The sequence below is a fragment of the Canis lupus genome, chromosome 3 (genome assembly GCF_003254725.2).
Source record: "Canis lupus dingo isolate Sandy chromosome 3, ASM325472v2, whole genome shotgun sequence".
NCBI classification, from domain to species: Eukaryota; Metazoa; Chordata; class Mammalia; order Carnivora; family Canidae; genus Canis; species Canis lupus.
This window is the reverse complement of record NC_064245.1, coordinates 45,499,690-45,515,433: the sequence shown is the minus strand read 5'-3', so window position 1 is coordinate 45,515,433 and position 15,744 is coordinate 45,499,690. Positions and strand designations below refer to the sequence as shown.

The following is a 15,744-nucleotide window of genomic DNA, read 5'->3' as shown; positions in this document are numbered from 1 at the left end:
TCAAGATTTCCACGGATATTTGACATGAGTGAATGCTTCTGTTTTCTTCCACTCTCTTTTCACACACACACACACATACACACACACACAGACACACAAAAAAAAGATGAAATTAGCTACCAAGCTGTTGAGCATAGATATTTCATGCTGTATTCTCTTCCTCTAAGGCTGTTGTGAAAGGATTATGGGCAAGGGTGACATTGTTTACAGTTTACATCAACATGTTTCAAATTTCATTATCTCATGGGAGAACTAATTGTTCTGCAGTTATTCAAAAATGGACATTTGTTCCCCCCCCTTTTTTTTTGGTTTAAATTGATAATTTATTCAGAAGACAGTAGTCAGAATGCCTGAATTCAAAATACAGGCAAATCTGTTGTGGGTCTAAAAACACAAATATAATATGATGCAAAGAAATTACAGTACACTTTAGTGGTCAAAAAATGTGAAGCAGCTAATTTATCAAGCTAAGTTTCTATCCAGAGTTCAAAGAAAAGCAATATCAACAAGAACCATGTTTTTCTACCTGTGGCCGTCTTTTCAACTCATTGCCTTTCTTCATTAAATGTTATGTAAGTTTTCAAGAAAAAAAAATGAGAAAATCAATTTGGGTGAAACATTGTGAATCTTCAAATAGAGAAGAGTTTATAAAGTGCTTTGAAAAGGCTTGGCATTTTTCCACAATTATATATGCATGTGTTAGATAAAAGTCAAGGTTCCTCAGACCTCTCTTTTCTTTGAACCTTGAACCTATATGCCAAACTTGGAAAGTAGATTTAATGTGTACACTAGATTATTCCAAATTTATATTTTACAATAGCAATTAACTATGAAAATTTTATTCAACTTCTGTTAGTTGAAGATCCATTCAAGAAAAATAAGCTAGGGATCCCTGGGTGGCTCAGCGGTTTAGCGCCTGCCTTTGGCCCAGGGCGTGATCCTGGAGTCCCAGGATCGAGTCCCGTGTCGGGCTCCTGGCATGGAGCCTGCTTCTTCCTCTGCCCCTCTCTTTCTCTCTCTATGTCTGGCATTAATAAATAAATAAAATCTTAAAAAAATAAAAATAAGCTATACTAAAAAAAAGTATCCATCGCTATCAAACCAAACCCAACAATGCATCAGACATACCTATGTCATGAAGATACCAATGACATTTTAGGGAGTAGTCTTTTGTGTGACTTGAGGTCTCATCCAAAAATTTGACAAATCACAGAATACTGGATACTTCCTTTTTGCAGAAATATAAGTTCTAAAATATTCTGTGAAGAGAAAATTTGCAAATACGATTTCCTAATATAATAGGCTTCTTAAAATCCAACTTAAAGACAAAAATACAGTTCATTAGAATAGAAGAGGAAAAATAATTTTCCCTCTACCCTTCTGAGTTCTTAGCTGAGACCCCCGTAATTAAAGGCAGATTAACAAGAGAAAAATTAAGTAGTTTATTAATAGGCCTTGTGTATACAGGAGACATAATTAGAGAAAAATTAATAACTCTCAGAGATAGCTTAGAACTCCAACTTGAATATCATCTCACTAAAGACAAAAGAAAAAGGTATGGGGAGACCAGTACTGGGGAGGATACCTCGAAAACCAAGGTAAACAAGAGTATTTTATGGGTGTTTAAGTGAGCATGTTCTCCATTGATAAGAGCCTAAAGTTGTCTCTAGGTTAAATTTTATCCTTCCTGGTTGCAAAGAGGAGGGACACCATTATAAATGTATGTTCTCTTTTGGGGAAAAGAAGGAAAAAGCCAAATCTTTTCTTGTAACTGCTTTTTCTCAATTGCCTTTGGCTCAAAATAATCCATATGCCAAATTGGCATATTTTGGAGTGGCATATTTGGCCACTCATTAAAATAGACCATTTTTTATCTAGTATTTGTCAATTGGTGGCCTGTGTTTTGGCTGGGCTGTTTCTCTTTCTCTAGAAGTGAGAGGTCCAGAAGGAAAAAAAAGTTTTTCAGGATGCAGAATATTGTATTTCTCATCCAGAAATCCCATGCTAGCAGAACCCACAGATTGGTCAAAAGCCTGTTCAGAGGCAAAATCTTGCGGATATATCAGAGATATCTAACCTTTGGTGTTGAGCAAGGTCTGGAAAAATAAGACTCTTGAATACTTTCAGAAGACCTTTCCCAGGAATAGAACCTAACAGTAAACTCTAGTAAGAAGAATAAGTATCTTTAAAGATTTTCAACTCTTCTCATCGAATCAAGCTTTCTGAAGCTCTTTGCTCTCTGCCACAGTTCATTTTTGTCTCATCTGCTTTGAAGCATCCTAACCTAATGCTATCTGATGATTTTCTTCTGTTGTGAAATTGCTTCCTTGAGTCTATCTGACACAATATCTTGTTTCTCTTCGGAGGCCATGTTGATGCAAGGTTGACCCATTTAGTACAGAGCAAGCAGAAACAGTACTGGCAGCCAGCATGAGAGTTGAGAAGGATTAGATACACATTAAATGAGGGATGTAAGATACACAGCAAAAGTTTAAAACCAAAAATCTTAAATCTCCAAATGCAGGAGGTTCTTCTCTACAGCCCAATGGTGGGCCCTGATGAGTGAGGAATGGATCTGTCATCCAGAGCATACCTCAACCTTCTTACTGATAGTGGCTTTATTTTAAGAAAGTCAGATACAGTGAATTTTGGCCTACTGAGTGTTGTCATTGTCTCCTGCTCTTCTTGCTTCTGCCTGTAGGTTCTGGTTCTCTAGTTCTGAATCTTTCCAGACTCTTCTTGGTAAATTTCCCTACCCTTCCCTTCCACAAATTTCCTAATCATACAAGGCCTCCAAGCAGAAAGTGAATGAGTATCCACAGGGCTCCAGAGACCCTATAGCGGTATCTTGTTCTCAGCCGATCAGTATGAGAATCTCCTTCAGTTAAGAAGATCTTTTAGTGTTATTTTTCAGACTGAAAAGATGGAGCTGGTCAGTTCACTGTTATCGGTACAGTGGACAGTATTAGGAAATATTTTTTATGTATCCCCACACATATATGTAAACATAGGATAGGCATACACACACACACACACACAATGATCTCTCTATGTATGTATCACTGTTTCTTTATCTATCCCTCTTTGCTATGGTTGTAAATATCTTCTGTCAATGAAAAACATGCCTCCATGATCTTTAATATATCTACTTCTTTGCTTAATCATTGTACTTACTTGTTTAATGAAACCATGCTCACAAATATTCTGGCCATTTTCTCCACTCACAAGCAGCATCCCTACGCCCTCCCACTTTTTTATTGCCCCTGCATACCTGTATCCCCCCTCACTTTTCCTTATATGCATCCACCCTGCTATTTCCTGCATTCACAAAAGGCAAGAGGAGGGATGGAAAGATTGGAAGTTCATGAAAGAGAAAATGTGAAGGGAAGATGTACGGCAAAGGAAGAAGGAAGAGAAAACAGAAAGAAAGGGGTCCAATACCTTTATAAAATATTGTAAAAATGTATTACTAAAAAAGTGAATAAAATATAAAATCTGTGATTTTTTTTTATTACTAGGTTTAACAGACATAAAATTAACCTGCTAAATTGCTATAAATACTTCTAGCTGCTTTCTCTCAATTTCAGTATTTATCTCGTTGCAAACAGTTCAGGGACTGGCTCATTGAAAGTTATAAACTTCAAAATAACTTGTATGTGTCTAAGTACAAATAGACTTTTATCATGGTTACATTACATGTACATTAACTCATTTTTTGAGTGGGTGTGTGAGTTACTCAAAAGCAAATAGCTATTGAGTAATTATAGCAGAGGAAAATCATGTAATGTTAGGTATACAGATTGAGTGATGTACCTGGGGTTTTCGTTTGTTTTTGTTTTGTTTTATTTTAGCCTTTTACAGACTCATGCTTTGAAAGTTGCTTCGTAATATGATGGAAAATCTTATATGAGATTTCAAAAAATTTCATTTCTTTGCTAACAATAGGATATTTTATATTTATAATTGCATTACTTTCTCTATGGAGTGCTTGTTCGTGCTCTGTGCCGCTTTTTCTTTTTCTTTCTTTCTTTTTTTTTTTTGGACAGATCTTTAAAAGTTGATTGGTAGGGATTCTTTCTATATCATGCATCAACTTCTTGTTTGTAATTTTCTTTGCAAATGTTTTCCTAGTTTATCGTTGATCTTAAAATAGAAGTTAAACATTTTTTATTTGGCCCAAGTCTACTGTACTTTTTGCTGTTGCTTCCTACCTTCTTATCATGCTTTAACAAGTCTTTTCTGTATCTAAATTATAAAAGATCTTCTCCAAAGGCTTTTGTTATTGGTCTTCTCCTCCAATTTACACACGAATCTAGTAGGTATATTTTTGTGTTTGATGTTACTTAAGAGATTGTGAGTTATTCCTAATTTTATTTCCAAATGCCAAGCCAATTGTTGAATAATCCATCTTTCCCTCTCGGGATGGAAATTCAACCTTTATGAAATATACAATGCACACAAGCATGGATAAATCTTGGGAATTTCTAATCTTCTAATGATCTATCTGCTGATTTTTTATCTGCAACATGCTACTTTAATTACTGTAGCTTTACAGTAAATTTTGATACCTGACAGAGCAAGTCCTCTCTCATTATTCTTATTCACAATTTTCTTGCCTACCTTAGTGTATTTATTCTTTCAGTTAAAAGTTATTATCAAGTTGTCAAGGTTTAAAAAAATACACTAGGTTTTTGAAGTGAGTAGCACTATGTTTATAAGATGATTTGGGGAAAATTGACATCTTTACAATTTTTAGTTATCCCATCCAGGAAGGCAATATCTTGTCAACAATTCAGGTCCTATTTTATGTCTTTCAGGAAAATGTTATTTTTTATGAGCCTTATATATTCCTTTTTTAAGTTTTTTCTATGTATTTCATAACTTTGAGTGCTATTCTAAATACGCTTTTAAGATGATAAAACTGGTTATTTGTTGTATAAAAAAGCAAAGCTAACTTATATCTGGCTACCTATAATACTCTTTTGAGAGTAATAGTTTTAGTAATTTTTCAATTAATCCTCTTGGAAATTTTAGGTATGTGAATATAATATCATTAATTTCTAATCACTTTGTTCCTGTCCAATATATACCTCATTTTTTTCTTATTGCAATGTTCAAAAACTTCAAAGTAATGTTGAATGGTACAATAAGGAAACATAAATGAAAAATAAAAATTAAATCTCATAAATATATATGATGCTCCACCAATGCATTATAACAAAAAATATTCTGTGGTTTAAAAAGATGAATGAGCGCTAGACTAGTTCATTCAAATGCATTCAGGTGGCCACTACACACTGCTTGAATGGGGGCTCCTTCCCTTCATTAAGGACTGTAAGTACTGAGGATTAAGTTAGGACACTTAAACTTTAAACTTAGGACAGTTTAAAGAAGAGACGAAAGTGATCAGGATATTTTCTCCCCATCTCTGCATGTTGCATGTAGTAGAGGGTGACATGGTTGTTAATAAATCAGCCTAGGTCCTTGTGTCCTTGAGAGATAATCTACTACACATAGACACCTTTTATGTCCCTTTTATATTAATTTTTCTATTACAAAATTTTCACTAATAGCCCTCTTCCTTGATCCCACAGTCTAATTCTGTGCCACCTTCTCAGAGTTGAATCCACTAATGTCTTCCAACAGCAAATTCACTCAATCCCCATCAGTCCTGTGTTCATCATTCTATAAGCAGGAAATGTATAGAAAGTTTTACAGCCAACATGACTAGATTTTTAAAGTCACAGCTTCAGTCATATTTCTCAACATCTTCCTCATAAGCACCAGGTTCAAGGTTTGATTCCTGGAGAGTGAGGTCTTTGGGCACAGGTAGGTCGCTGAAAACCTCATATTATCCATATATCTCTTTATTTCTGCACCCTTTCATAGGTGCTGTGTTTGTAGGGATATTTGTATAACATTTATACTGAGACAGTCTACTGCCTTTGCCTTAATCAGTTAGCATCCTATTATGTTGGTAGCACACATCCATTGTTCTGATTGTAGAGCCCATTGCTGGTGGCATTACACATTGTTTGAACATCATGAATGTTTGGCTTGGTTCCTCCTGTAAATTAAAACTGCTAGACATTACTTCTCTCTTCTCTTTCTTTCCTTGCTTTTTACTTCTCTCTTCTCTTCAATGACTATTTCTTTTCATAGGACCAGCCAGAGTTTCCTTCCCTTTGGTCTTAAGGGAACACCACATTTATAACTTTGTTGGACAGACCTAAAAGGACCACCATAATTTTGGTTCTTCCAAATTTACAGCACACACACACACACACACACACACACACACACAGTATACATTTGAAAAACTATTCTTGCATATCAGAACTTTAAGTATAAGAAATCTGATTTGTATATTAGTTAGATTTTGCTGTGCACCACAAAACTTTGTAGCTTTTACAATAATCATTTTCTTTAGCTCATAATTCTGTAGGTCAGTTGGATGTTTCCTCTGGTCTGGGTCAGGGCTATGGTGCTCTGGCAGATGGGTGCTTATCAGTTGTTGAATTGACTGGAGGATGGAGTGCCTCCACCTCTTCCACATGCCCTCCCATCCTCCAACAGGCTAGCGTGGAGTCATTCACATAGTGGTCTCACAGTTCTAAGTACAAGAACACAAGTCCTGAAGTGCAAGCTCTTTTTAAACTTGTGTCATGTTTTCTAATACCCATTGGCCAAAGAAAGTCAACCAACCAATGCAAAATCAAGGGGTAGGAAAACAGATTCCACCTCTTGATGAGGAGATTCACAGCATCACATCTCAATGGTATAGATCATAAGAAGGTAAGCATTTGGACCCATTTTTGTAATCTATAATTGACAATTGCTTTCTACTTTTTTTCTTGAAAAGATAGTCCAAACAAAAAAGGAGGAAAAAAATCACAATTTATAAACACAATGTGAAATGTACTTTGCTAGGTACTAAATGACATGCATTCAAGTGATTATCATAAAGTTGGCATTATTAATACTACAATGAGAATACTGAAGCTAGCCCTCAGTGTAGCCCTTCAGGAAATACTAAACTGAGCAAGGATTTACACCTAGGTCTTACTGACTTCAAATTCCACACCTTTCCTACAGTGAGTACAATATTCTCCTAATAGTAGATAAAGGCAAAGATTCTTTTTTTTTTTTTTAATATGTCCCAGGGGAGCCCAATCCTAGTTGTATTCATCTCACTCAAAACTGGGAACTACTCTCTGGTTAATTTTCATTTTGTAGTTCTAGGAGTAACAGTGAAGATGAAAACTCAGAAATTTCCACTGTGAATGGAACTACATTAAGGGTTTATTGTAAATTAGAGTGAGCAGACATATTTTGACCCAAATTATAGATATGTGTTCCCAGGACCATGAATTACAGGCAATTTGCTCACATTATAGTAATAAAGCTATATGCTTGGTGAGCACATAAATCACTGATAATGATGTGTAAAGCATGGTGTTTACAAATAAAGAGGTGCTGTTGCATGACAGATTTTGTTCTTGATATCCTTCTTTTATTCACTGATTTGGCCATCCTCTTTGGGCAACAGGCTTTGAGGAGGGAGGAAAAAAAGCAGAATATCATATGCAAATATGATCCCGCAGATAGAACCAATGTATGTTAATAGAAAGCATGACTTCAAAGTGTAAATAGTCTAACAAGAATGGGCCTTAATGTCAACCTTCTGGGGTATTTTGCACAACTTCATCTTACATATGTACTACTACCATTCTGAAGTGGTTTTTATTTTTTCAATTATTGATACGACAGAAAATATTTACCTGACACCTTCCATGTGCTTATTCAAGATGCTGTAAGGTGTCATGACATTTTCACCCTAAACTAGAAAACTTATAATTATAAAATATTTATAATTACAATGCTTGGAAAATCAAAAAATAGTTTGTTTCTCAATTACCTGAGTGAAAAGGATAGATAACAAACTAACAAATGATAATACATTAAGGAAAAAAAGAAGATTTTTTTTTAAAGAATGAAAAATTTTTTAATTGGAGTTCAATTTGCCAACATATAGCATATCACCCAGTGTTCATCCTGTCAAGTGCTCCCCCTCAGTGCCCGTCACCCAGTCACCCCAACCACCTGCCCACTTCCCTTTCCACTACCCCTTGTTCGTTTCTCAGAGTTAGGAGTCATTCTCTCATGTTCAGTCATCCTCACTGATATTTTCACTCATTTTCTCTCCTTTCCCCTTTATAACCTTTTACTATTTTTTACTATTACTCAGTGATATAAAATGGACATTGAACTTCTAAAATAAAATACGTGTTTATTACATGACTTGGGGTTTTGAAGAGGCCCTCTGCCTCTCCTCAAAGGCAGATACTTTAAAATCTTGACTCATACATTGGTGGGTGTGAGTTCCTATTTATCTAATCCATGTTGATGATCAGACAGGGGAAATTACATGCAGGAGTCCTGAACTAATCATTGCTATAGGAAAGAATGGGAAGGAACGTTGAACCTCTTCCAGAAATAATACATATTCTGGTAAACTACGTCACTCATAAGTAATTAGTCTTTCCAAAGATATACATGAGGATCATAGATTACAGAGCCCCCTTATAATGGGAACTGAACTACAGTTACCTCCTGGGTCTATATTCTTAGGGAATTAAACATCAGAGGCAACTGATACCCAATGAAAGAGGGACTATGGGACACTAAGAATCTAGCAGCTAAAGGGGTTATTTCTTCCTTCCAGGAACAACATTTTGTTGTTTGGTTGGCCAGGGAGACTTTGACATTTTAATGGGATGGGGAAAATAATTTTCCTATTATATTTGTCCCAAGTGAATGGGAGCAGAGGCTCTGCTTAAGTAAGAGGAGCAAGCTAATCTTTATCATAGGTATAGCATTTAAATAAGATGTCCTTTATTAACCGAAGTAAAATGAAGTTGATTAGTACTGAGTATGATTGACAAAATGAAATTTAGTCTCAAACAAGATATTCTAGGTGCACATGTTTAAAAAAATTGATATAAATAAAATTGTTTCCTGAAATTAAAATAAAAAAGATGGGGTTATCATTTACTTAAGCAATTTAACTCTGATAGTGGGGCAAAATCTCCCCAATTTAGAGGTAACCACTGTCACAGTAAAGGACAGCAGAGATTCAGATAGGATAACTTGTGGAGAGTTTACACAGGTGGTATTTACTGAGGTATGAATAGAACTTAGTGAACCTACAACGAATAATAAATTGTTCTGGAACTAGTAACATTTAGCCTTTGCCATCCATAGGTCTGAAGGGTGAAAGGAGGGAACTTGAGTAAAGGCAAGGAAGCTGTGTGAAGAGGGCTTTTTGTTCAGGGAGCAGTGGTGTCATGGGGACAGGAACATAAATACTCTGATTTCTTTTTCTTTTTCTTTTTGCGATTGAATATCATTTTATTTTATTTTATTAATAATAAATTTATTTTTATTGGTGTTCAATTTGCCAACATACAGAATAACACCCAGTGCTCATCCCATCAAGTGCCCCCCTCAGTGCCTGCCACCCAGTCACCCCCAACCCCTGCCCTCTTCCCCTTCCACTACCGCTAGTTTGTTTCCCAGAGTTAGGAGTCTTTATGTTCTGTCTCCCTTTCTTATATTTCCCACACATTTCTTCTCCCTTCCCTTCTATTCCCTTTCACTATTATTTATATTCCCCAAATGAATGAGACCATATAATGTTTGTCCTTCTCTGATTGACTTATTTCACTCAGCATAATACCCTCCAGTTCCATCCACGTTGAAGCAAATGGCGGGTATTTGTCATTTCTAATGGCTGAGTAATATTCCATTGTAGACATAAACCATACTCCTCCTTTCCTCCAATCGTTCAGTACTGCCTCCTATCATCTGAACCCAGCTGGAAACCAGAAAACCAGGGAGCCTCATTGATTTATTACACAGGAGCCAGCGTCTCAATCCCAAAAGATTTACAAGAGGTGGAAGGTGGGTCTGAAGTGAAAAATGAAAAGTAACAAGCATTCAGCTTTAATTCCACCATAGCAGTCAAATGCCACAGGGCTGTGGAGTTCAATCAAGGACTTCAACTTCTCCAGACCCTCACATACTTCTGGGCTCCAGACAATGAATTCTGAGTGTGCTTTCCCTTTGTTTTCTTCATCTCTCCCATCACTGTAGCATAAAAGACAAACTATCCTTTGTTATACACCTGGCTGCCCTTTTATCTTCTTGACCTCTAATTCCAGAACAACATTTTAAACAAAAAGACCTTGACTTTTTGAAAGATGATGTTTGCCTTTCTCTGTCTTCAGGATCCTTTGGACTATGGCTCTAGAGGTCTATCCCATCACAATCCTGTCTGTCGAGTGTATTGCCGTTTTGGATATGGTTCTTTGCTCTTTCCAGGGCCTGGAGAGACTATGCCAAGAGACCTACCTTGTAGCTTTGGTAGGCCTGTTGTTAATCCAATTTATTCCAATCTGTGAACTTGATTTTTTTAATCTTTGCAATGTGCATAATAATACCTGCCTTATTTTCCTTACATAGAAAAATAAAGTACTTTGTGCAAAGGTCCTTTGTAAACCATAGTTAACTGTAAAATATAAACAGGCATCTTTGATTATTTTTTACAGCAAGCAGGAATAATCACTGCAAACCAGTTAACCATGCATGGATCATTCACAAAATCATAACATGTTGCCATTGAATAGGTCAACTTTAACTGTCTTTTTCAGAATAACCATTTCTCCTCATGTGAAATGTCACAGGACTCAACTCCATCTGTTTATTATTTATTTATAGCTAATAGTACCCAATCTCCAAGAAACTGGAGATTCTGAAATGAAACATGACATTCAACTCAAGTGTTGTTTTTCTCTTTTTGCTGACTCTTCTTAAAATTATAAACTTCCTAACAACCTCTTGGTATTCTACATACCTTTTATGGCAAGTTCCAGTATCAATGATATGCAGATGATTCCTACATTTATATATCTTTCTCACATTTTGAACAGCAGAGACGTATATTCTCCTGTGTACTCTACATCTCTTTTTGGATATTCTGGCACTTTGAACTCTCCAGTTCTCAAACTATATTCATCCTCTTGCCTTTATTCTCCAATTTGCTTCTTCTGGATTCTTGTTTCAATGGATGATAACATCAGTTGCCGAAATAGGAAATCTCTTCTCCCTCACCCTCCACATCCAATCACTCATTGAATCTTATTTTTTTAAGAATCTTTATTTATTTGAGAGAGAGAGAGAGAGAGAGATTTCAAGCAGGGAAGAATGTCAGAGGGAGAAGGAGAAGCAAACTCCCCATTGAGCAGGGAGCCTGATTCAAGGCTGGATCCCAGAACCCTGAGATAATGACCTGAGCCAAAGGCAGATGCTTAGCCAATGAGTGACCCAGTCAACTGAGTCACCCAACCATTTTATTGGGTTATTTGTCTTATCATTCCATAAAGTTAAATCTTATTTTTAAAGACAAGTTTGTGGGTTTTATTTATTTGTGTGTGGGGGGAGGCTGGGGGAAGGAGAGGGAGAGAGCATCTCAAGCAAATTCCAAGTGGAGTGCAAAACCTAAGGTAGGGCTTGATCCCATGACCCTGTGACCATGACCCCAGCCAAAAGCAAGAGTTAGAAGCCTAATTGACTGTGCCACCTACCCACCCCTAAAGTCAAGGTTTTTTGAAATATACTTTATATGCAAAAATTCACACCCATTTTAAATGTATGGCTTAATTAGTTTTGATGAACATGTGCACCCAGGTAATTATGTCCCTAGTTAAGATAATAAAACATTTCCATCATTCCATCTCCTTTTAACCCATTGTAGTCAATTTACCCCTTTCTTCAGTATCAGGCACTACCGATCTCCTTTCTATCACTATTGATTAGTTTTTTTCTCATTATATATGTATACATATATATATGTGTGTGTATACATATAACATATATATATACAATCATATAGGACACATAATCTTTTATGTGTATGTGAGGTTTAGCTCAGATGAGTGTTTTTTAAATTCTTCCATGTTATCGTGTATATCAGTAGTTCATTTTTTTTTTTTTAAATGCTGGGTGGTGTACCATTCTATAATAATGTAACAACAGTTTATACATTCCTTGCAACGTTGATGGATAATTTGAGTGTTTCTAGTATTGATAATATAAATAAAACTGTTGCAAAAATTTTCATCCAGATTTTTGTAAGCATATATTTTCATTTAGGGGGTAACATGTTAAACATATATTTAGCTTTGTAAGAAACTATCAACATGTGTTCCAGAATGGATGTATGATTTACACTCCTACCAGCAAATGAGAATTTCAGTTGTTTCACATCCTCATCAAAACCTGGTACTAACCATATTTTTAATTTTCACCATTCTAGAAGATGAATAATGGTACTTCATTGTGATTTCAAATTTGAATTTCCTTGTGACTAATGATGTTGAGAATTTTCCTTTTGCTTTTTGACCATTCTTCTTTTTTGTTTGTTTGTTTCTGATATCTGTTCAACTGTATGCCCTGCATTTTATTGGATTGTTTATCATTGAGTTTCAAGAGCACCTTAAACATTCTTGATGCAGAATGCAAATATTTTCTCTCGACCTAAGGCTTGACTTTACATGTTCTTATTGGTGCCTTTTGAAGAACAGAAGATTTCTTTCCTCACTCTTTGCCTCTTTTTTCCTTTCTCTCATTCTTTTAAATTATTTAGAATTTAAAAGTATGGAATAATGTCACCATTTAAAAAGATAGTTTAATTTTAATATAGATGTATTTTATTTCTCTTTATTACCTTATGGCATTGGTTAGAACCTCCAGTAAACTGCTGATCATAAATGATAAGAATCGACATCCTTGCTTTGTTTTCAATTTAAAGGAAAATGTTCTCTGTTTTAGCATAAGTTATGATGACGCCTATAGATTTATTATGTATATGCTTTATTAGGTTGAGGAAGTTTCTTACTATCCCTAGTATGTAGAAGCTCTTTATCATGAATGAATGAGCATCAAAATTGGTTAGGTGTCTTTTCCTATGCCTACTGAAATAATATATGTTTTTATTTATTTTATTAAAATGGAGAGCTAGGGCTGCCCTGGTGGCTCAGCAGCCTTTGGCCCAGGGGTGGATCCTGGAGATGGGGGATCGAGTCCCATGTCGGGCTCCCTGCATGGAGCCTGCTTCTCCCCTTGCCTGTGTTTCTGCCTATCTCTCTCTCTCTCTCTGTGTGTGTGTCTTTCATGAATAAATAAATGAGATCTTTAAAAAAATGAAATAAAATGGAGAGCTAGGGGCACCTGGGTGGTTCAGCTGGTTAAGTGTTCAACTCTTGATTTCAGCTCAGATCATGATCTCAGGGTTGTGAGATGGAACCCTGAATCAGGGTCCACACCCACTGTGGAGCCTGCTTAAGATTATTAAGATACTCTCTCCCTCTCCTTTTGTCCCTCCCCTCCCCACTCTGAACATTCTCTCTAAAAAATAATAATAAATAAATAAATAAAATGGAGAATTACACTGATTTATTCCAGAAGATAAGACAACCTTATGGCCCTGGAATAAACTGTAATTGATATGGATGGTACTTTTTATATATTGCTGGATTGGATTTGCAAATATTTTCTTAAAGATTTTAAACACGTATTGATGAGGTATATTGATCTCTAATTGTTTTGTCTGGTAATGTCATTGTCTTGTTGCAAAATCAGGATAGTTCTGGCTTCATACAAGGAGGTAATCACTGAGATTTTACTTTTTCCTCTTCGAAGTGGAAATTAAGGAATCAAAAGTGTGGACATTTTTAAGGTTTTTGATATATATTATACCAAATTGCCCTCCAGAAAAACATACCAATTACCTTCCCACAGCAATATATAACATCTCTTTTCCTATATCTTCCATAACACCATGAAATATCATTAATTTTTTAAATGAAAGATGAAAATGATCTCATATTAATTTAAATTTCTGCTGAGTGAAGTAAGTCAATCGGAGAAGGACAAACATTATATGCTCTCATTCATTTGGGGAATATAAATAATAGTGAAAGGGAATATAAGGGAAGGGAGAAGAAATGTGTGGGAAATATCAGAAAGGGAGACAGAATGTAAAGACTGCTAACTCTGGGAAACGAACTAGGGGTGGTGGAAGGGGAGGAGGGCGGGGGGTGGGAGTGAATGGGTGACGGGCACTGGGGGTTATTCTGTATGTTGGTAAATTGAACACCAATAAAAAATAAATTAAAAAAAATAAATAAATTTCTTTGGTCACTAGTGAAGGAGAATATTATTTTATATATTTATTGTGATCATTTGCATCTTATTGAGAATTGAGTGTACACATTCTTTATACTTCTCATGTGTATTCTCCCTTTTTTTCTGATTTAGAAGAGCCACTTATAGATTAAACATATCTTTAATATGTAGAAAATATTTTCCCAGCTTGTTATTTTTCTCAACTAAAAACATTAAGAACACAGATAGAAGTAATCTAAAACTATCTAACATGGCAATAAAGGGTCTCTATATACAGGGACCCTTTCAATTAGAATCTTAGTCTCAACAATTGCATCCCTGGATGCATAGGTTAACTTTTCTTTGTGAAAATAAATTAATGAATATGCATTTTTGAAAAGAGATATAAAGACCCATGATAGAACTTGGCCTCAGGTAATATAAGGAGATAAGGTTTATCTTTGACAGCCTCACCCCAGCCCAAACTTATTCTTCCCAGTCCCTTTTTATCAATTTCTTCTGTCAGTACCACCATCCACCTCAGCCATAACCCTCCATACCTGTCTTTTATGGAAAAGCACCTCCAAGTCACCACTCTCCTACTTTGTCATTCCATGACTGCTGTCTTGACCAAGGACTATGCACAGTAAGAGACTCCAGGTGAACATGCTAAACAAAAGTTTCCTTTTAGGTAGCGTCCATACTTTCACGGTTGCTCCAGCAAAATTTCTCAGGAGCAGTATGGTATCGCTGAAAGAGCTGGACTTAGCACCACCAGAAAGTCTGAATTTCACAATCATGGCTCCTCCCTTGCTCTTGAGATCTTAGATAAATAATTTAGAAACTCTGGGTCCCAGTTTTCTTATTTGTAAAGTGAGGAACGTGACACCTGTCTTGCCAATGTTACAACTTTTTTGGGAACATAAAATAATGTAATATGAATAATATAAAGACATATACAAAGGGATTGTAATCACATCTCTCAATCCATCAACATACTTCCTTAATGGCCTAAGAATTGGAAAATATATACAAAGCCAAAATCAGGTAACAGGATTTAGGGTCACTCAGATTTATACTACTAATTTTTGATGGCCTTAAAATCTTGGTTAAATAAGTCAGTTATTACTAACTTTCTAATGAACATTATTTCACCATAGCAAACTCTGACTTCTTGTTGATTAAGTCTGCAGGCACAATTTCCACCTGTCCCTTTTGATGGGAGTTTCTTACTCAGCCCAGTTCTCTAGCACAGTGGGAAGCTATCTTATTAGACTTCTTTTGCTTTCCCAGATAATAATTATGAGCACTGGGCAAGATAGAAGACCTCTGACATGGAATTATTCCAGAGGTCTATTGACTACTTGGAAGTACCACTGTACAAGTAGCCACATAGGTCGGTTGGATAGAGATCATTCTCCTATTATTTAAAGAAACTCATTGGTATAGAAACAGAACTCAAATCTTCACATGTTACTTACCATATTGATATTCGGAATCTATGCCTTGCCTATCTTG

The 15,744-nt window shown here is 35.8% G+C and overlaps 1 long non-coding RNA gene across 1 annotated transcript in view; it reads right to left on the bottom strand.

Moving 5' to 3' along the window:
- The window catches only part of LOC118354299 (uncharacterized), a 54,327-nt gene extending 39,356 nt beyond the window's left edge, over positions 1–14,971 (bottom strand). The window contains exon 1 of the long non-coding RNA XR_004814568.1: positions 14,787–14,971. This is a non-coding gene — a long non-coding RNA (uncharacterized LOC118354299). The remainder of the gene's footprint in view (positions 1–14,786) is intronic.
- Positions 14,972–15,744: the final 773 nt, after the last annotated feature.